We start from the raw sequence: 21860 nt of genomic DNA, 5'->3' as shown, positions 1-21860 counted from the left end.
TTGATATTAGACATTTTGTTAACATCAACAGTTTATTAGTTTGACCACCTAGAGACTTGCAAGTTATTTGAAAAGACATTTCACTTTTATTAGTTTACCCAATTTAAATTGAACCCTTTTAAATCATGTGAATTAAAAATATTTGGATCCATTTTTAAATTTTAATTTTAGGAGTGCTCAGTTTTGATACAGACAAAACATGACATCAAACAGCACGACATACAAATAACACAAAATCAAAGGCCATGTAACTTTACAGGTGAATCTCCATTGCAATGTAACAGATGTTCAAAAATAACTGTAAAATTGGATAAAAATAGAACTGATAAAAAAAGTCATGAGCTCAAAAATACAGCATTAAAGAAAAACAAAACAAAACAAGAATCCTGGAAAATGAGTTAGTTCTGTGTAGCAGCCCAGGAGTTTAAGTCTCAGGTCGCTCCCTCACTGAGATTGTTGCAGTTTTTCATTCCAATGCAGGCTTCAGGAAGGCCAGGCCAGGGCAGCGAGTGACCCTGTGCTCAAGATAAGTTTTGTATCCGGATAGGGTGGAGGAGGGGCTGAAGAAGGCTGGAAATGGTTAAAAGATGGAGTGGACTCGGGGGAGAACTGCTTCAAGGACACAGGTGTTCCCTCCCTAGGTGGCCATGGAGTTACATCAAAAGGATCAAGAGAGGGACCTGTTACTGTCTCTTGTGATAGTTCCTCTTGGCCCTTGCATGGGAGGACCTCAGGATGGTCCTTTGGAGAGCAAACACCTTTGGAGAGACCCCTGTCTTTATCTGGATTGTGGGAAGGATGCAGCGGGAAACAGCTTTTAAGGGCTGCGATAGTGGGGAAGGCCCCGAGAGGGGGGATATCTTCATGATCCTCACACGGGGCACCAGTTGTTGCTCCTTGTTGAGCTACAAGGTCCAATGTATCTCCTCAGGGTCCACCTGAGGAGAATACAAGGCTGAGCAGGATGATGAGTGTCGGCAGCAGTGGAAACCCACCAGAGCTGGGAGGTCTGTCAGCACACAAAGCACAGCAGGAACTCGTTTATTGAGAAAGTTACACAGCTTTTATGTAGGGTGGGGGCTAGGTGGAAACCAATTAGCGTAGAGGTCAGCAAGGCATGGGGGAATCACACAGGGGAGAGTCGCATAGGACTAAATGGCAAGCACGAGCTGATCACGTTCACAGAACTGCTGCTAACCAATCCCTGACAGTAGGGGGTGGAGATAAGCAGTCCAATCAGGGAGTTGCTGGGTAAGAACACATTTTTCAGTTTCCGGGGGAGAGTGGCAGTACAAAGATGTCTTGTAAACTGTTGGTGGATCAGGCAGTGCCATGTATGAGGAGGAGGTTGCCATGAGGGTGCAGCCGCCATTAGGGTGCATCCCCAACACCCCACCTCTAATCTCTTGGGACCCTGGGAGTCCCTACACCATTAAATTTGGGGTAAAGGCATTCCTTAATTTCTGGTGGCATTGTCCATTTTGGTGTTGGAAAGAATCCAGGGAATGCTATAGTTTCAATCTGGCACCCCATTCACACCTCTCCAACATGTGAATCACTCTATTCCATGGGATTCCCCTTTGGGTTGTTTCATTAGTAATTTTAATTTCCTTTACTTCCAAACTGATCTCAAAATCAAACACCTCATTAAGGTCAGCACTCAAATTTGACCACAATATAAATTAGATTATCTGTACCATTGACCTAATATGAAGATTTGATCAAGAAATTCTCCAAAAATTAAAATATTATTTATCACAAAATGACATTTGGAGTGAGGTACCAGCCCAGAATCATGTAAAAAATCTTATTTAAAATGCTCACCCCCAACTGACAGATGGAGCAAAAATTTTAACTGCTTATCACTGAGAGAGAGGAAATTAACCCTCACCAGTCCAAAAAACAGTGGTATGTCTCAGTAAGGAGTGTGATATAGCAACCCCATTCCTCAACATAGTGGGTGATAATGTTTCATAATCTTCTGCATCCAAACCTGACCTGATTACCAACCAGGGAGAAAAGAAATAAAAATCCCTAAGCAGTAATTTACCTTGCCTAATCTTGCTGAAGCCTACATTGGAATATAAACTGCACAAAACAGTAGACTCATTGAGGGACCAACCTAGGCTGAAGAAAAAAAAATGCCCATTTTAAGTTCCTCCTGGACTGCAACACACACACACACACACACACACACACACACAAATGGTTTTAAGACTTTCTTTCTCTCTCCCTCCCTCCTCTTTTTTTATTTTATTTTATTTTATTTTTTTTTAAGTTTTTAAAAAGTTTAATGGAGCTGATAAGGCATATAAATTGTGTTCTGGCAGACCTGCTTTCTCTTACCAAAGAAAATGGCACATGTTTTATCAAAATTTGACAATTGAGAGTAAAGGGTACTAAGATTAAGCTTCAGAGCACCAACTTAAAACAAAACAACCAAAAATATTGTTATTCAACGTAGAAATGAGGAACAAGAACCAAGGCATGAAGGGGAGATTGAATATGTGTTCCTCCATCGCAAAATCCTGTAGGAATAGGAGTTCTGGCCTCTTGTGAGCAATGCATCACACCACCAAACCCCAATTCTGGAACCTAAATTTACAATGACAGAAAAGCAAAGATAATTCCAAATACATTTCTTGGTATATTCCAAAGGGAAGCTTTGAAGTATTCATAATACATAAGCATGTCCGTTTCAGGTACAATGACAGATTGCTATAATTCTTCCTGCTATTATACTCTAACAAAAAATGATCCACTGTTGCAAAAATTTAGAAATCTTTCATTCCTACTTTTGAGTATGGATTTCACTGTTTTAAATAAGGGTTATATCTATAACGAATACAGAACTTCAATTCACACGACATTTCTAACATTCCATTCACATCCCACCCAGTCAATATGGTTAACTTAGCAAAGTTTCTTCACAGAAAGATATTATTAAATGGCTGAAGAAATTGCAAACTTTAACAAAGTGCTGTGAGTAATTACTGGAAAAACCCTTACCCTGATTTGCAATGGTCATTTAAGGATAAAAATAGGAAGTAACTGATACTGGACTACAAGTTTGCAATGAAACATTTTCACTGTCCTACTTGATATATAATAGGATAGAATAAATTACAGTACCTGGCAGGCTGACATCAGTTCTTCATCTAAAAAAGACTATCATTTAGTTCAAGATATTAAAAATGAAGATGAAACATGCTCTAAAACGTTGTAGCTACAAGAGGTCTTATATTTACTCCAAGAGGACTCTATTGAGAACTTTTATTTAGGTCTACCTAACATCTAGAGAACCTCCATGCAATTCCACCTTTTCCCAAATGAGATACCAAACTGCACTTCTTAGGAGGGGGAATGAAGGGACAGGGGGAGTTGGGTTCTGCTACTTAGGTTGTAATCACATTATTAGTAGATAAAACAGCTTTGTCACCTTCCACCCACTACAGTGGAAACTGCACAAAGTGGGGCATCCATGAAAAATGAAAAGCAGGAAATGAAAGGCTTGAATAAATACCTACCCCACCATCCATCTCCCCTCACTAATACTGAACCAAAAGGAAGCCCACTCTCAAAGTTCATGACCTCTCTATTTCAGGTCACTTTGAATGCAGTCTACAAGTTTACATTTACTGTAAGGAGTACCCCACATAGAAGTAGTACTTGTCTTAAAACTGAGTATTTGAAGCCTACAGGGTTAATCTGGGGCAGTTCAATAATATTGCTATTTTTAGAGCACTAACACACACAAAGTGAATCCAATAAAGTTCTGTGTATTGATTCAATACTAAGTGTTAATTGCATGACCATCATAGCACCTCTTTACATCACACAATCACCAGAATTAGACACTGTGTTGAAAACTAAAAACAGGGCAGTCCAATAATTAGAAGTTGCACACTGTTACTATATAGAAACCAGGTGCATGGTACAGTGCAGCTGTAAAAATGGAAGCCTGCAGATCTGACAAGGAAGTCAAATCCTGTTTTTAGATAATTTGGGGAACCTGGCAATACTGTTGAAGCAAAATACTCAACACAGCAGGAAATGGACTGGGGAGAAAAAAAAACATTCTATAACCAAATAAACATCTGATATTTCCTTTCCCTTTGAGAATAAATACAGTTAAGATCACTTTTAGCCTTGGAACGGATATGTTTGCCTATGATGATCTTGCTAATGACTACACAATATCTGATGTCCTCTGCTAGGATTATAGTTTTTGAGAAAGCCATATTACAAGAGGCATCTACTGTAAATACCTAGAACTTCCTTTTATGGCAACCACTATTGAATTCACTTGTCTTAAACAGTGAACAAGGGAAGATGGCCTCATGTTGCCTTTGCAATAATAGTATATGTTGAGGATCGAGTGGCTTTCAAGCAGCATGGTGGGTGTGAGAATGTTTGCAGTTTAGATCATTCTGTTGCGTTTATGGGTTGGTGAGTCTGTAATGACATCGCCACACTGGGCTGAGGTACGCTTTCTAGTTCCACCATTGTCCAAGTGGAGTGCCATTTCTTCTGATATGAAAGTGTTCAAATCGACATCATGGAGTCCATTTCTCCTTCGACTAGCATTCGATCCACTGCTTACATGTGTAGGAGAGCCTGGGGTACTGGAGCGCACGCTTATACTAGTCATTGCACAACTAAGACCATGCAGAGCTATGGCTTCCCGGAAGGGTTGCAAATCAGTCTCTACAGATGAGCTAGTTTCCGTTGAAATAGCTCGGTTAGGGGACACTACAGTCAGTCTTGGGGGAGCTCTAGAGTTTCGTGGTGGAGGAACCTTTCCACACAGGAAGCTGATCAAATCTTCTCTAGGAATAGTTCTTCTGCATTTTTTAACCCAAGCCAGCACATCCTTATTGCGTCGCTGATAGTCAATCTGAATTCCAATATCAAAACGTCGCTGATGGGTATCCACACTTTCTTTGTAGAGGTTGGTGACCGCGGTGGCTGCGTTTTGGAAGGGGACCCAGAGAGAAAGTCCTGGCTGCTGACACACTCGGTCTTTGTAGAGCTGGGCCACGGCGGTGGCCGAGTTCTGGAAGAGGTGCCACAGCTTCTGCTGCTTGTGCTCGGGCTGCGCAGCGGTCGCCGCCTCCTCCTGCAGCTCAGGGGACAGTTGCTCTGCTCGTCCTGCTCGGCCTTGGCCAGGCACTGCCGCTCCCACTTTGAGAACCAGTGCTCGGGCCCGTGCTCCTGGATCTCCGCCTCGCCCTCCTCCTTCCGCTCATCCATCCTCCGGGGCCTCCCGCGGCCTCGTCGCCGCCGCCGCGTCCTCCTCAGGCGGGGCCCCCGCGGGACCGTCGTCGTCGAGCAGCCCTGCGGCGGGGCCGGCGGCCGGCGGCGGCTCCTTGCGGCGGCCCAGGCCTCCTGCAACCCGACAGCCGGCGACCCCTCCCCGCGTCCCCTCGCAGACCGGACGACCCCCGCCCCGGGCCTCCCAGCCAGGGGCCCGCTGACGGCCCTCGTCTCGCCCGCCGCGCCTGCCTACCGCCCCCGCATGGCGCCCTGGCCTCCCTAAGGCCGCCGCTGCTGCCCGCCGAGCCCTCCGCGTAACCCGGCCTGCACCGCCGAGCCCACCCAGAAGACTCTTTTTTTTTTTTTTTTAATTTGAAAATTTTTAGCACACAAGTTTGATCCTACTTACCTAGGTTAATTTTTTCTTATTAGTTCTATTTTTATTCAACTCTAGAGTTAGTTTTCCTTTTAAACCTCTATAATGTTGTAAAGAAGATTCATCTGCAAAAATTGCAAGGCCTTTGCTTTTGTGTTATGTGTATATTATGCTTTCTGCCTATATACCTGCATGTGTCCATATATCACGTACATATCAAAACTAGCCAATAGATAATAGGTGTCACAAATTAAAATTTAAAAATGGATCGAGGTACCTTTAATTTACATGATTTAAAGGGGTTCAATTTAAATTGGGTAAGCAGTTGAAGCTAAAATGTCTTTAAAATTACTTAATACACAATTCTCTCCAGGTAGTCAAACTAATGAAATATTGATTTTTTTTAAATGTCTGATATCAATTGTTTCTAGAACTTATGTTGAATGGAAAAATGATGGCAGATATTGTTCAATACACTTCTCTGATATCTTGGTTTTAGAGTAAAGTAAATAAATTAGATTTGACATGTATAGGATTACTTAAATGCATTTGTTTTAGAAATCTGATTAGCAAAGTTAAAATGTTGTTAAATAACATTGATTACTCTAAAGTTCCTGAATTCCATAGAGTGATATATTTAAACATTGTGTGTTCATAAATTGGTAAACAGATATTGTTCCAAATACAAGGTGTTGGAAATTTTCAAATGAGTTTCAGTTAGAGTACTGTATATAACATAAAGTATTTCATATGATTAAAATGGAATAATTTCTCAAAATTCAGTAATTTCATAAGTGTTGTTCCAAAATGTGAAGAAAAAAAGGATCAACAGAGAGAAAAGAGAAAAAGGTTCTAGGTACATGAATACTCTTAGTAGAAGGGAGAAGAAAATGTTTCTGGGTAAGAAAGTTCTTGTGTAATGAAATATATGAGGGTCTAAGTAAGTGCCAAGAAAGTCTGTGTGCAAGTAAAGGGCAAATTTCATAAAGTTGGTGTGTAGCTAAGTTAGTTATCTGTATGTGAGACAATTATTTAAACCCATTTAAGGTTTTTTCTAAGATCAAATACTGGTGTACTGATGTAAACCAGAATTTAATCCACATATTGAACAGAAAAATATTTGGGCAAAATCCCAAGTGACATCAGACCAAGATGAGTGGATTCAGAAGGCAATGCCACTGGGACCTGTGCTAGTCTGGGTGATGTTCACTCCCTCATGAACCATCCATCACTCCCAGGTTCAGTAGTCCTTTTGGGGACTTTTGGGGTTCAATCAACTGTGGTAGGACTTGGGTGGCCTTGTGGCTATGATGCCTTTTGGGGCCAAACCTGGATACTGCTACCTTGCAGCAGTGTACTGCAAGCTGTCAGGCTTCATTAGTGTCCCTTTAATTGGAGGGAACTGAATCACCCATATGCCAGTGTGTATGCACCCCCAACACACACTGACTATACTGCTCCTGGTGGAAGAAGTAAGATCACATTTCCTGAAAAGAGTAGCCACATGGGATGTGCCTCTTACCTCTTTGCTCTTACCATTACTGCTATTCCAGTGCTTAACTTGAATCATTGCCCCAAGCAGCCAGGAGCAGAAGTGTCTCTGATGACCAAGGGAATCCTGACATCACCATGCTGTCATTTTATCTATTTGTTATGTCAGGTGGTATCTGCAGAAAATCCAGGTTATCACAGCAGACACTCATTTGGACCCATCTTGCCCAAGGCCCAGAAACACCCCCTGTGGTGATAAAAATAATGCACTCTCCTACATGTTCCTGGAATTTCCTCCCACTTCAATCCCACATTGCAGTATGCAAGCCCTTTTGACAATGAATATCCTAGCTGTCTCCTTATTTTCTATTATTTCACAGGATCACTGTTAACAAACTTAGGCATTTCTTTGAGAAGTATCAAAACCAGGGTAGCAGGATATTGAGGATGGATGGTTCAATGGAATTAACTTTCAAAACCTAAGCTCAGTGCAATGATATTTGGAAGATTTGCTGGAAACACAACCACAGGAAGGATGAAAATTTGGTGTTGATTTATTTTATTTTTTTAAACATCATGTGGTTTTTATTTATTTTTTTTATTGTAAACAAATGGGATACATGTTGTTTCTCTGTATATGGAGTAAAGGCATAGCATTTGTGTAGTCATAAATTTACATAGGGTAATGTTGTTTGATTCATTCTGTTGATTTATTTTTTTAATTCTGCCAGCACAAGTTGTACCTGGGCTGACTGATCCAGTGAGCCATCACTTCTTCCTTTTGCATATTTAAATTTACAGACAAAATCTAGCTAAGATGCATAGACCTTCCCTAGTTAGGAAACTGACTTTGTCCTAGATGACTTCTTTATTCAGGCCCTCTCATACCTGAGATAATTGGGAAGATCAAGCACTCCACTGGGCCATTTGTTTTGACTGAATATCAGCTGGTTAGAAAATTTGAAAGAAAAGTTCCAGAAGGAGGCAGCGTGGTACAAATAGAAATTGATTGTGGTTAGAAAGGCTTGGGGTACAAGTTTGCATGTACTCAAAATCTTTTTATATAATAACGACCTAAGCACAAAATGTTTCCCACATATTACTGCCTCTATTCTTACATTAAGCCACCATGGACCTCCAAAAAAATTGTCTGATCAGTTTTGACTAAACCATTTTCCACCTTAAATAGATAGGGTTAAATTATTTTCTCATGACCCCCACTCTTTAAGACTTGTTTTTTCATGCAACTAAAAATTCTGGCAGAATTATTTTTTAAAATAAAATTGAAAATTCCTTAGAATCTGTTTGATTTTGCTTTGGGAAGGTTTTTCAGCCAAATATTTCACAGAGTCAGACTGGAAAAGGATCCAGTCTCCTACCATACTCATCCTCTTAAGATAATGCCAACCATTCAATCCATCAACATTTCCTCCTCTTAAATCAAGTGAATACAACACAGTTGGAAACATAGCACTTTTAATTGGAAGTTCATTGCAATGAGAGTTTTTAACATGACACTGTGGTATGAATCAGCAGTGTTCCCCCCGTGACCTGGAATTTTTTAGAGACGGCATCCTAGAGATGAGACAACAATAAGGAAATCTTATGTTATATGATACAACAATGCTGAAGTGGTAATTTAATGAGAAATTTCTAGAAGAAGAAAGGTGCTCAAATATATTTAATGGCACAAAATTCTAAATATCAACTGAAGTAGAGTTTGGGAATTAATATACTTCTGGGGCACACTCCCAGGCTCTGTACAAATGAATTGAACTCATACACCTTGACTGGTACCACGTTAATCTAAATGTCAGCTGGGAAACCTGGATGTGATGACAATATAGAGGGGATTTTGCCTTGAATATTCTAACTATGTTGTGCTGTGCATTGGGAAGATATTATTTCTTTAAGGAGCTGAGTGAATTCATGCTGAATACATATCTTAGTTCCTGCTGATGTCACTCAGGAGACACAGTGGTATTAAAAACTTTTTTCCCAAATGTCCTTTGGTTTTTGGGATTGGCTTATCTCACTTAGCATGATATACTCCAATTTCATCCATTTGCCTGCAAATGCCATAATTTTACTATTCTTTATGACTGAGTTATATTCCATTGTATGTATATACCACAGTTTCTTTATCCATTCATCAATTGAAGAGCATCTAGGTTGGTTCCACAATCTGGCTATTATAAATTGAGCATCTATGAACATTGATGCCACTGCACTATGTAAATGTATGATTACACAAATGGTATACCTCTAGTTCATGTACAGAGAAACAAGATGTATCCCATTTGTTTACAATAAAATTTTTTTTAAAAAACCTTTTTTTCCTTGTATCATTGAAGTTCATCCTAAATTCGAATGAAGCATTTTTATAGACTAATGTTGATTTGATGGATGTTTGGAAGCCATTATTTGTAGTTTGGGTGAAGGTTATGGTGTTTTTATATTTCCCATGGTTCTAGAAATTTTCTTTTTTTGTGTGTTTTGTAGGCTAAATAATGATACAGGAACACCTTTACAAAGAACTCACATTTAAAGAATAAAATCAGAGACATTGGGAATGTGGCATGTTTCTGTTGTATATAAGAAAATTACAATAAAAAATAATTTTGTATTGTGGATAGGCTTTAGATTCTGTTTTTATTTTTTTCTGGTAGGTATCTCAAGTGACATTTCTTTTATTTTTAAAATTGTCTGCTTTTGAAATTCAGGACTGGTCCATCATGGGTTTTCATTTTTGTACTATTGCAGAGATGTTTTTCTTTACATCTCTATTGTTGAAGTACACTCTTTATTTCTAGACCCATCATTCAATAATGCACTTCCAAATTCTTACTTGTTTAAGTGCTTGTGTGTAGGTGCTGTGGAGTAAGGAAAGCCTTTTCTCATTGGTCTTACACCAGGAAAGCAAAATCAGTATAAGTGTAAACAACTGTCCCTTGCAAGAAAAAGAACAGGTCCAAGAATTTGAAAGGGCATTTGTGTCCTTTGCAAGTTGAGTTATTGTTAGCAAATATCTTTGTTTACCAAATGATCTCACAATTCCTTCCTGTTGTACTGGAACAGTAGCTTGATGCTGAAGAAGTATCCTGGCTGTTTTGGAGACCATTAACAATGACAATTTTTTAGTGTCTGTTCACTGATGTTAGTTTTCATCTCCAAAAATGTCCCATTTTACTGCCCCATAGAAAGTTCATAGCTGTTCCCTTTTTTTCATATTCAGCTTTGAAGCATTGTAACATTCCTCTATTTCATCATGATGCTAGCCACAAGATATTATGCTCTGGAAACTGTGCTCACCATGTCATTATCAGACCTTTGTTTTACCCACCACATTCACATTTTAGGAGCATCTTTATGGCAGGGTTTGTGGAAGTAGCATGTTACTGTATCCTCCAGGGTCTGCTAAAAGTGTCCTTGGCATTGTCACAGAGGGGCTTCTGTCAGACAGGCAGTAGTCAGTGCGAGATGATAAACCCCTATGTCAAGACAGATTGACCAGGCATATCTGCCTCTATATGTGAGTGGAAGGGATTCTTGCAAACTCCTACCAAGTGAATTTCAGAGTATAGCCTAGTTGTGGGTCAGCAGCAAAAGATGCAGGGTCTGGCAGGTGGAGTGTTCACAGTACATCACTCTTCATTTGCTGTTTTATTTTTCTCCATCACACATGCTCAGTGATTTCCACTCTCCTCTCTGCTGTAGGTTTCACAGTAGCTACCCACTTTGACTTAGAAGTCCAACTTTACAAGTTCCATCTGTCATATGTTTGGGCATTCTTGGAAAGGAGTGGCACCCCATCAGAGTTTGTAGATGTTTTTCAATTTAATCATCACTGAACCTATCGAGATGGACTGGAAGGTGTCCTGCTCTCAGCTGTCAACTGACACCATTCTGATTGGTTTGTAATCCCATAGTCCAGTTACCTGATTGGGCAACATTTTGAGTGAGGCCAGACCAGAAGTGCATCTGGAGGGCAATGTCACTGTTGCCCACTGTAGTCTGTGTAATCCTTGCACCCTCCTGAATCCATCTTTCTGGTCCAGTAGACCTGATAGGGTCCACTTGTTTGTAAGAGGACACGGGTAGCCTTGTGGCTATGATGCTTGGTGTGGCCAAACATGGATATTGCCTGCAGGAGAGTGCATGCTGTCAGGCTGCAGTGGGGTCCCTCATCCTGGAGGGAACTGGATTACACAAAGGCCTGTGGGGGAGCAGGATTGCCCATAGGACCATGGGACTGCACCTCAAACACCCTGGCTACTCTACTTCTGTGGTAAGAAGTTTGGATATCATTCCTTGCCAACAGTAGGCTCCAGGTACTTGCTCCCTTCCTCTTTCCTCTTACCATCACAACTGACCTGGCACTTGATTTGAATGTTTGATGTAGCCAGGACCAGAAGAATCTTGGTCATCATGGGAACCCTGATATCATCATGCTGTCATGCTTATCTGAGATATCATGCAATATCTGCAGAACAGTCAGGATATCACAGTAGGCATTTATTTGAACCCGTGTTGCCTAAGGTCCAGAAACACCCCTGCAGAGAGAAACAAATTGCACTTTTCCATATGAGCCTTGAATCTCCTCACCCTTCAATTCCAATTAGCTGGATGCCATCCCTTTTGACTGTGAATATCTTAGCTGCCCATCATTTATTCACTTCACTGGAGCACTGATAACCAAGTTACAAATTTTTTTGAGAAGTTTCAAAACCAGAGTGGCAGGATTTTAGATGAAAGTGAATGATGGACACTTCATGTAAGTATCTTTCTAGACTTAATCCCAGTGCAATGATTCTTGAGAAGATTTTCTGCAAACACAAAAACAGAATTTGACAGGCTGTCAGATTTGGCTCCACAGAAATGTTATAGGCCAGGGTACATGGGCAATGACTGAACAGACTCCATTTTGCTCTGCAACTCCATGTTATGTAGGAAATTAGCTTCTCCCATGGAAACACACCACCTATGCAACCATCATCAGTTACTTAGATGACATGTTTAGCAATACAAAATGACAATATTTATATGATAAAAATTGTTCTCTTTTGATTCCTAATTAACTCTCCAAAACAATGCCATATGAAAATGGTGATGTCAATGATGATTGTGTAGATGTTAGTAACATTTCTTTAGTTTGTACCTAGGTAAGTGTTATTTTGATCCACTTCCCCCCATCTGCTGAGGATTTTATGATGCTAGTTTGTAATTTTGAATCATAGCAACAGACTTAAGATTGATATGATTTATGGTATAAGAACCCCTGCAAACCTACGGTCCATGTTGTTCTCCCAATAGCCATTTTTGGGACATTGTGTGTGACAGTAGCTGGCTGGCTTAATAAAGACTCTTGAATTTGGACTTCTCAGTGGTGATGGGTGTGCTCTTAAGTTGTGCCCCATAACATTTGGAGGGCACAGCAAGATCCTCACTGCCTGGTGCATAACCACTATTCAGCCCTGACCTGGAAACTCTTCTGAAGGGGAGAGGTCATAGCATTTCTCCCAGGGGAAGGCCTCTAAGAAAAGTTTCTCATCCCAAGGCTGCATGATCTGTGGAGCCCTGCCCCAAGACTGAACTAAATTCTCTGAGAGTTACCATTTTCTTTGCCCCCAGAGGAGTGGTAAGTGTGTTTCTGGTCGATACATATCTGGGAACATGAAAAAGATGACACAGTGTTACTTCCATGGTCTAACATGGTTGCAAAATATTGCCCAGGCAATAGGAATCAGGAGTGGCCACTTGTCTTAGTCTTGGCATCTTACCTGTTCTGTGTTTGTTCATCTTTTTCTCTTTTTTGTTGCCATTGAGTGTAAGACTCCCTAATGTTCTGTGTGTACTCCCCTTTAATGCATGTTAACTAATTTCCAGGAATTCCAGAAAAGAACCAGTGACTAAGAAACCAGTTTCATGTCTTTTCTCTACATATATTCTGAGAGCTATTGGCCAACTTTTGAGGTCAAATGACCCCTTCAGCATACTACCGACTTCACTCTCACCTATAAAATTCAACAAATTGTTTTTGGGCAGCCTGGATATCCTGATCAAGTGCCTTATATTCAAATTTGGATTGATATTCTCTCTGATAACACCCAATGTCTCAAATCCAGTTTCAGGACTCCAAGAAAAAGTGCAAGGAGTCAAGTGCTATTGTGCTGACAAAATCTCTCTCAGGTAGCCAGGAACCCAAATACTTCTAGAGGTACCAGAGGAGTCTGATGTTTTCTTACTCTATCACTCTCTCTCATCATCACCTCCTGCAACATCCACCTTTCCTCCTTTATTTCCACCTGTCCCTTCTTCCTCTACCCGACCTCTTACTGCTCCTTCTACCCCTATGTATTCACCCCACACTTGAAGCAGTTCTCACTATTATCCCAATTACCCTTCCCTTTACCACCCCTTTCCTTACCTCCTCTGTGTCACCAGTTCCTCCACTGCCCCTCAGGCAAGCCCCTATGCAGCCTGGCTTGGACCAACAACCTTTTATAGTTTATGTTTCCTTTTCTATTAGTGATCTTTATAATTGAAAAACAAAACAAAACACTTGCTTTTCTGAAAAGCCCCAGGGATCAAAATGTCTCCTAGAATCTGTATTTTACACTCATTAGCCTATCTGGGATAATTGCCAACAGCTATTTTAAACTCTCTTCACCTCAGAGGAACAGAAGCATACTCAGAGGGAGGCTCTCAAAACTATGTTGGTGTCAAATGATCAACCCTCCAATGAGCCTGTGCAGTTTAAAACTATTTCCCTGTCCTCTTGACCCACCTGGGATACTAATGCAGACAGAGGTATGGTGACTTCACATCATTATCGCCAGACTCTTCTCAGTGGGGTAAAAGCCACAGCATGGAAACCTACTAATTTGTCTAAGGTAAGTGAAACTATACAGCAACCAAATGAATCCCCAGTTGCACCTCATTCTTAGACTGCCTCCAAGACTTATTGCTTGTACATTGTAGTTGATACAAAAGCTCCAGAAAACAGATCAGCATTAAACATTGATTTTGTTACCCAGTCAGCCCCAGATATTAGAAAGAAATTACAAAGACAGGAAGAATTTGAGAGAAAGATGCTGTCAGAGTTGGTGAAGATAGTCCAGAAGAATTATAACAAACAGAACCCACCCAAGGACAGACAAGCAAAACACATGACAAAAATTATGGTAACAACCATGGCAGGATACAAGTTTCAAACTCAAAAGGACCCTCCACACCGAGTCATATCTCAATTATGGGCAAATAACAAAACCACTCTACCAAGAGACCACTGTGCTTACTATAAGGAAAAAGCACTTTGAAAAAACTAATGTCCAAATAAAGACAAAAGTCAGGTATAGTCCTCCAGACAGAGGGAGCTGAAGACTACTGGAGTAGGGGATCCATTCAGATGAGCCCCCAGGAGCCCAGGGTCACACCAGAGATAGGGGTCAAACCAGTCAACTTCTTGGTAGATATTGGAGCTTTTTTCTTTGTCTTGACTGAGAGAAGAATCTTTATCTAAAAAAGGATCCCCATACAGTGGGCAACAAACAAATCCAAATCTTACCCTTGAACTACAGCCCACATCACCAATATAGAAAAAAGAACAATTACTCATTCCTTTCTTGTGATGCATAACTATCCTTATCCCTTTTGAAGGAGAGAACTTTCACAAAAATTACAGTCTACCATCTCTTTTCAAGGAAACTTTGCCAAGCTGACTCATGATGGATCTCCAACTGCTATTATGTTAGCTTCTACCCTCAGTGAGGAATACCTTTTAATGTCAGAAAAAACACCCACCCTATCTACCACATATCTCTCTGAGATCCAACAAAGCATTCCAGAGGTCTGGGAAGAAAACAACCCACCAGGTTTAGTCTCACTGACCACCAATTGTTGTTCAATTACCTAATGTAGCAACTCTAGAAAGAGTGAAAAAATACCCTACCAGTCTGGAAGCCATAAAGGGAATTGCCATTCACTTTCAGAGACTAAGGAAGGCAATATCCTTATAACTTGTCAGTCAGACTGGAATACTCCTCCCTGAAACATTCCAAAACTGGACACCAGGAATTTTCAACCAGTACAGGACTTTAGAGAAGTCAACAACTGGGTGGAAACAATTCATCCAGTGGTGCCTAAACCTTACAATCTCTTAAGGCTGCTGCCCCATCCCAAAAAGTCTACACTGGACTAACCTGAAGTATGCATTCTTCAGTATCACACTTGCTGAGGTAAGCCAGCCTCTCTTTGCTTTTGAGTGGGCTGACCCAGAGGTAGGCTCTTTTGTACAATTGACAAGGACTTGGTAACCACAGGTTTTTAAGAACTCCTCAACACTCTTTGATGAGACCTTATGTCAAGATCTGTTACACTTCTGGCAGCAACATCCAGAGGTTTCTCTCCTACAGTATGTGGATGACTTCCTGTTAGCTGCTAAAGATATACCTGATTGTAAAAGGGCTAGTGAGAACTTATTAAAAGAATTAGCTTCCCTGGCATACTGAGTCTCCACAAAGAAAGCCCACTTGTGTACACATACAGCCACATATGTAGGCTATGAGCTAAGTAAGGAAAAAGAACATTCTCAATAGGGTGCATAGAGGCAATTCTCAAAATATCATGTCCTCAAACCAAGAGACAGGTTAGAGAGTTTATAGGTTCAGTAGGTTATTGCTGACTTCGGATATCAGGATTTGCAGAAATAGCAAAGCCCTTATATACAAGCATGGGGGGGGGAGAAATCTCCCTACTTTGGACAGAATGAGAACAAAAAGCATTTGAAACTTTAAGGAAGACACTGACAACTGCTGTTGCCTTAGAATGGACTGATGTAACCATGTCTTTGCCTAAAGTCATCAAAACTTATTCATTTGTACAATAATATTTGGCCACAGTACCCTTTAGATAATCAATCCAAATGGTCAATATATGACTCCCAGGACTCTGATATTTTACAGGATTTATACAACTTATGTGAGTGAGCAGGCAAATAGAAAGAGATTTCTTATATTCTTTCTTCTTCTTTCTTGTGCACTATACCTAATCTTTGTTAATCCTACAAACGTGAACAACTTCTTTTGGCAATGAAGCCCTCACTTGCTCCTGCTTCTCCTTCCTCTCTTGATCTCTCCTCCTCTGAGTTCCGCCCAGGAAACAAACCACCCTCATACCAGTCTCCTTTAGAGGAACCCCTCCAGCCCCCTGCTCTGCCATCCCCTTTGCTTTGCTCTGCTTCTGCTCCTATCCCTCTGCCCTGCCCACCTCATCCTCCTAACACACGGTTCAAGTTACATGTTCTACCCCACATACAGGAGTTTTCTGGTGTGGAAGAAGTGATCAGAATCCATGTTTCTTTTTCACTCTTTGATCTTTCCCTGATAGAGAAGTGGCTATGCTCTTTCACCTCTGACACTGTGACTTTCATTAAGGAATTTTAATATCTTAGTCTTATGACCTTAGCTGGCATAATATTTACATGATTATGTCCAACACATTGACCCCTGAGGAGCACAGCAGATTCTGGGAGCAGGCACACAATTATACAGATAAGGCTCACCAATCGACTCCAGCCCACCCCATTGGGGCTGAAGCAGTATCACATAGGAAATCCCCAATGGGCCTATAACATGGGGGCCAGACTTCTGCAGTGACACCAGTTCTAAACCTGTGTGCTTGCAGGTCTCTGAAAGGATGCCATTAAACCCATTAATTATGATAAACTTCAGGAAGTAATACAGGAGAAAACTGAAAACCCATCTGTCTTTCTGAGTTGCCTCACAGGGACCATGCTTATATACACTAATTAGGACCCTGAAACTCCAGAGGGATGGCAGCTACTGATGACTTATTATTTTTCCCAAAGCTACCCAGACATAAAGACTATATCGAGGTGGTTGTATAGGGGGAAGTCCCTTACCCCACAACCAGAGGTTCTAGTAGTGGCATTCAGGGTGTATAAAGAAAGGGAAGGAAAAAAAAACAAAACAAAATTAATACACCAAATGCTAGCCAAACCTTTTCAGCCAGGCAGATATGCCCAGCCATCCACTGCCAGGGGCACCATAGCTCCCAGAAGACATCCAGGCCCATGTTTCAAATGTTGAAAAGAAGGCCAGTGGGCATGAGCCTGCCCCAAACCCTGGCAGCACCCAGGTCCTCATCCAAAATGCCACCAACCTGGACATGGGGCAGTGAATTGCCCTGGTGCTCAGTGATGTGCCAGGTCACCCTCAACCCCTCTCTCCAGTGCTTAACTGGGATTGGCAATGAATGACTGTAAGGACCTGGAACTTCTACCCCTGACATCCATCACTACTCAGGAGCCCCAGGTGACACAGGGGAGGTAATCAGCTCCATTTCCTTATAGGTACTGGAGTCACTTTCTCAGTGCTGCATGAGTTTTTGGGATGCACTTCCCCTGCCATATCCTCTCTTGTTGGGGTAGAGGGAAAACCATTCCACCCCCCAAAAACCCCTCCAATAATTTGCCATATTGGATAAATCTGCTTCACTCATTCATTTTTCATAATTCCTATGTGTCCCATTACCCTCCTGGGAAGGAACATCCTAACCAAATTGGGTGCTTCTATTTCCTTCTCACCCACAATGTGCCTTCACTTAGATTCTTTTGCTATTCCTCTTCTCATGACTCTGCAGGAATATACAACTCAAACTGAGTCTTCATATCTCCTCCTCCCTCCCTTGTTGATCCCAAGGTCTGGGACACCCACATACCCTCTGTAGTAAAATGCTCACCTTTATGTACTTGCCTGAAGGACCCAACATTCCACCCAGGCCAGGTCCAATATCTCCATCCACAAAGAAACCTCTTAAGACTTCAAACAGTCATCCAGGATTTAAGGCAGGAATGCTTCCTGTGCCCCACCAACTCAACTTATAACACCCCAACCCTGCCTGTTAGAAAGCCTAATGGATCTTACTATTTGGTACAACATCTCTGCATCATTGCAACTGCATAACTCAGCAGTTGTTCACATTTATCCTATTATGCACAGTCCTTACACCTTTCTTTCCTCTCACCCCTCTTCCACCATTTACTTTTCAGTGCTAGATTTGAAGGACATGCTTTTTACTGTCCCACTTGACCCTGATACTCAGAATCCCTTTGGTTTCACCTGCATTAGCACTCTCACTCAAGTTTCTTTTCAGTTAACCTGGACAGTTTTTCCACAGGAATTCTAAGGCAGCCCTCACTTCTCTGGCCAAACACTGTCTTATGATCTCATCTCTCTCACTTTTGTTGCCTCCTTCCTCTTACAGTATGTTGATTGTCTTCTTCTATATAGTTCCTCTATCAAGGTCTCCCAAGGAGACATGGTTAGATTCTAAATTTTCTGGCTGAGAGAGGGGATAGTGTCTCTCCAGCAAAAGTGAACATTTTCCAGCATCAGGTTATTTACTTAGGAGTTAGTGTCTCACCTAGCTGGGTTAAGACCATACTGTAGGGAGGAAAGCATTGTTGCAGGACATGCCCACTCCATAGACCAAGGAAGAAATTCTTTACTTTTCAGGGTTAGCAGGATATTTACAACACTGGATGCCAAAATTTTCCATCCTGTCATCTCCGTTGTATGAGGATTCAAAGGACACACCCACTAATCCACTCCTCATACTGATGAAAGCCCCATTCCAGACCCTAAGGAAAGTCCTTCTTCATGACCCAGCCCTCCACCTAATGACATCACCAAACCATTCTACCTGTTTTTGTTTTTTTTTTGGAAAAGTGGGGGGTTGATTCTGCATCTTAGGGCACATGTTTGGTCCCACCTTTGACCCAGTGGCATACCTATCAAAAAGGCTAAACCTCACTGCAAGCGACTGGGCACCATATCTTAGAATATTAGCTGCAGCATTTGTCTTAATCCAGGAATCAAAGGAACTATGCATTGGAGGTCCCACTGAAGTGCTTACACCTCATCTCTCTGAGCTCCTTACTTATAAGGGTATGCAAACTCTACAACCCTGGCTGGTGTTAGCTCTACAAACTGCTCTCATTGAGGACTCTGCCATTTCTTTTAACACATGTCCTCCTTTAAATCCTTCCACCCTCTTACCCCTTCCTTCCAACATACATACTTCAATATCCTATAGCTGCTTTTAGATTCTGGAGAAGTTATTTCCTGTCCCTTCAATGTTCAGAAGGGTGCCTTACACAACCCTACTTTCATATGATTCACTGATGGGAGCTCTTTTATCCATGAAGGGATCCTACTGACTGGATATGTTTTTGTCTCCCTGAAAAAGGTTGTAGTCAGGACCACTACCTAACAATAACAGCAATCAACAGGCAGAATCATCTTCACCCATGCATTCACCCTCTCAAAGAAAGAATCCCTCACAATCTACACTGACTGCAAATATGGTTTTACATTATCCTTTCCCATGTCACTATTTGGAAAGAGAGGGACCTTCTTACTACAAAAGGGAACTCATCACCAACTCTAAATACATCCTAAACTTCCTTGAGGCTCTCCACCTCTAAACAAATATAGGTTTTGTACATTGCTGAACCCATGAGACAGACCAATCATTCAAATCTTCAGGGAACTACAAAGCAGATAAAGAGGCTAAAAGGACTGCCCTGTCATCCAAGCCAATCTCCATTATGACTCTCCATTATCCCTTACCTTCACTGCCCCCCTACAGGGAGATGCTTTTCTACCTCTACTGTTTATTCCATCCTAATATTTCTTTACTTTTACAATTCATTAAGACTCATCTGCAACTATCCTTTTCTGATATCTCATTTCTGAAAGAACTCTCCACCACATGTAAAGTTTGCCTACAACACAATCCTACAGCTGTCATGTCCCCCAATTTTCTGATTCACCAGGCCCATGTCACCATTCCAGGGGTAGACTGGAAACTTGATTTCACTCACAGGCCCACAGTAAGAAGATCTAAATACATTTTGGTTATGGTACGTATCTTCTCAGGATGGGTTGAAGCCATCCCCACCTCCAACAAAAGGGCACTGTCTCTACCTTCATCCTTCAGGAAAGCATTAATTGCTTTGGAGTGCCTAGCTCCTTCCATTCAGACAATGAGCCTGAATTCAACTCTCAAATTTTCCAACAACTTGCCAAGCCCTTTGTGGTCCCTTGGCATTTCCACATTCCCTTTTACCCAAAGTCATCAGGTAAAGTAGAATGAGAAAACTGAACTCCTAAAAAGCCTTAATTAATTTCTTTAGATCTTCACCTTGACTGGGATAAACTCCTGCTGCTTGCTTTTCTGCATCTTCATTCACTAATAATGAAACCTGCTAATATTTTGCCTTTTCAGCTGGTGTACTGTCATTCCATCTTTCCTTTCTTTCATCTCATACATCTGTTCCTCTCCTAAACCACATTTGAGCTTTCCAATGGGATTACACTGACTCCTCCATGCCTAGACATTTGTCTGGCCCCCTGGCTCAAAGTCTTCAGGTAGGAAACCAAGTTCTTATCTCTCCTCCTCAGGAAGCTAGAGCTTCTCTATTTCCCAAATACCAGGACCCCCATACAATGATCCTGGCTAAGGCAACGGTTGTCAAGTTTCAAGGTTTGCAAGGATGTGTACACATTTCTTGGTTTAAGTTGTACTTTCAATCCACAAACCCCTCTCCAGCTTCTAACATGCAGGCTTCTTCCAAACAAAACAGTGGGACTTCTCCATCTCAGACTAAAGACCATCAAACCCTCCACCCTTTCTCAGAATAAAAAACAGAAACTTCTCCAATACCTGGAGATTAAATAATACACTATTATATAATGAATGGATAACAGAAGACATCAGGAGGAAAATAAAAAAAATTCTTAAAAGTAAACAAGAACAAAGACACAACATATCAAAATCTCTGGGACACTATGAAAACAGTACTTAGAGGAAGATTTATTTCATGGGGCACATTCAACAAAAGAAGTAGAAATCAACAAATAAACAACTCAATACTACAGCTCAAAGCCCTAGAAAAAGAACAGCAGACTAACACCAAAAGAAGTAGAAGACAGAAAATAGTTAAAATCAGAGCTGATATCAATGAAATTGAAACAAAAGAAACAATCGGAAAATTTAACAAAATAAATAGTTGGTTCCTTGGAAGAATAAACAAAATTGATAAACCCTTAGCCACACTAACAAAGAGAAAGAGGGAGAAAACTCAAATTATAAAATCAGAATTAACAAGGAAATATCACAATAGACAAGAGTGAAACACAAAATATAGTTAGAAGCTATTTTGAAAATCTATACTCCAACAAAACAGAAAACCTCGAAGACATCAACAAGTTTCTAGAGACATATGAATTACCTAAACTGAAAGAAGAGGATGTACACAACTGAAGTAAATCAATTTCAAGCAATGAAATAAATGAGGTCATCAATACCCTACCAACAAAGAAAAGTCTGGGACCATATATGTTGTCAGCTGAGATCTACAAGACCATTAAAGAAGAGCTCATTCCAATACTTCTCAAAGTATTCCATGAAATAGAAGAGGAGGGAACCCTCCCAAACTCATTGTAAGAAGCCAATATCACCCTGATTCCTAAACCAGACAGAGACACATCGAGGAAAAAAAATTTCAGACCAATATCCTTAATGAACATCGACGCAAAAATTCTCAACAAAATTTTAGCAAATCGCATACAAAAATATATTAAAAAGATAGTGCACCACGATCAAGTGGGTTTTATCCCAGGGATGAAAGGTTGGTTCAACATCCAGAAAT

General features: G+C 41.0%; 1 pseudogene across 1 annotated transcript; it reads right to left on the bottom strand.

Moving 5' to 3' along the window:
• Window positions 1-3861: 3861 nt before the first annotated feature.
• On the bottom strand, window positions 3862-5253 carry LOC306652129 (HUWE1-associated protein modifying stress responses 1-like; annotated as a pseudogene). The gene has a single exon. The product of its transcript is annotated as an HUWE1-associated protein modifying stress responses 1-like (transcript).
• Window positions 5254-21860: the final 16607 nt, after the last annotated feature.

Source organism: Sciurus vulgaris (genome assembly GCF_902686455.1).
Source record: "Sciurus vulgaris genome assembly, contig: HiC_scaffold_629_arrow_ctg1, whole genome shotgun sequence".
Taxonomy (NCBI): Eukaryota; Metazoa; Chordata; class Mammalia; order Rodentia; family Sciuridae; genus Sciurus; species Sciurus vulgaris.
Note: the sequence above shows the minus strand (reverse complement) of the source record. Positions and strands in the feature narration are given on the sequence as shown.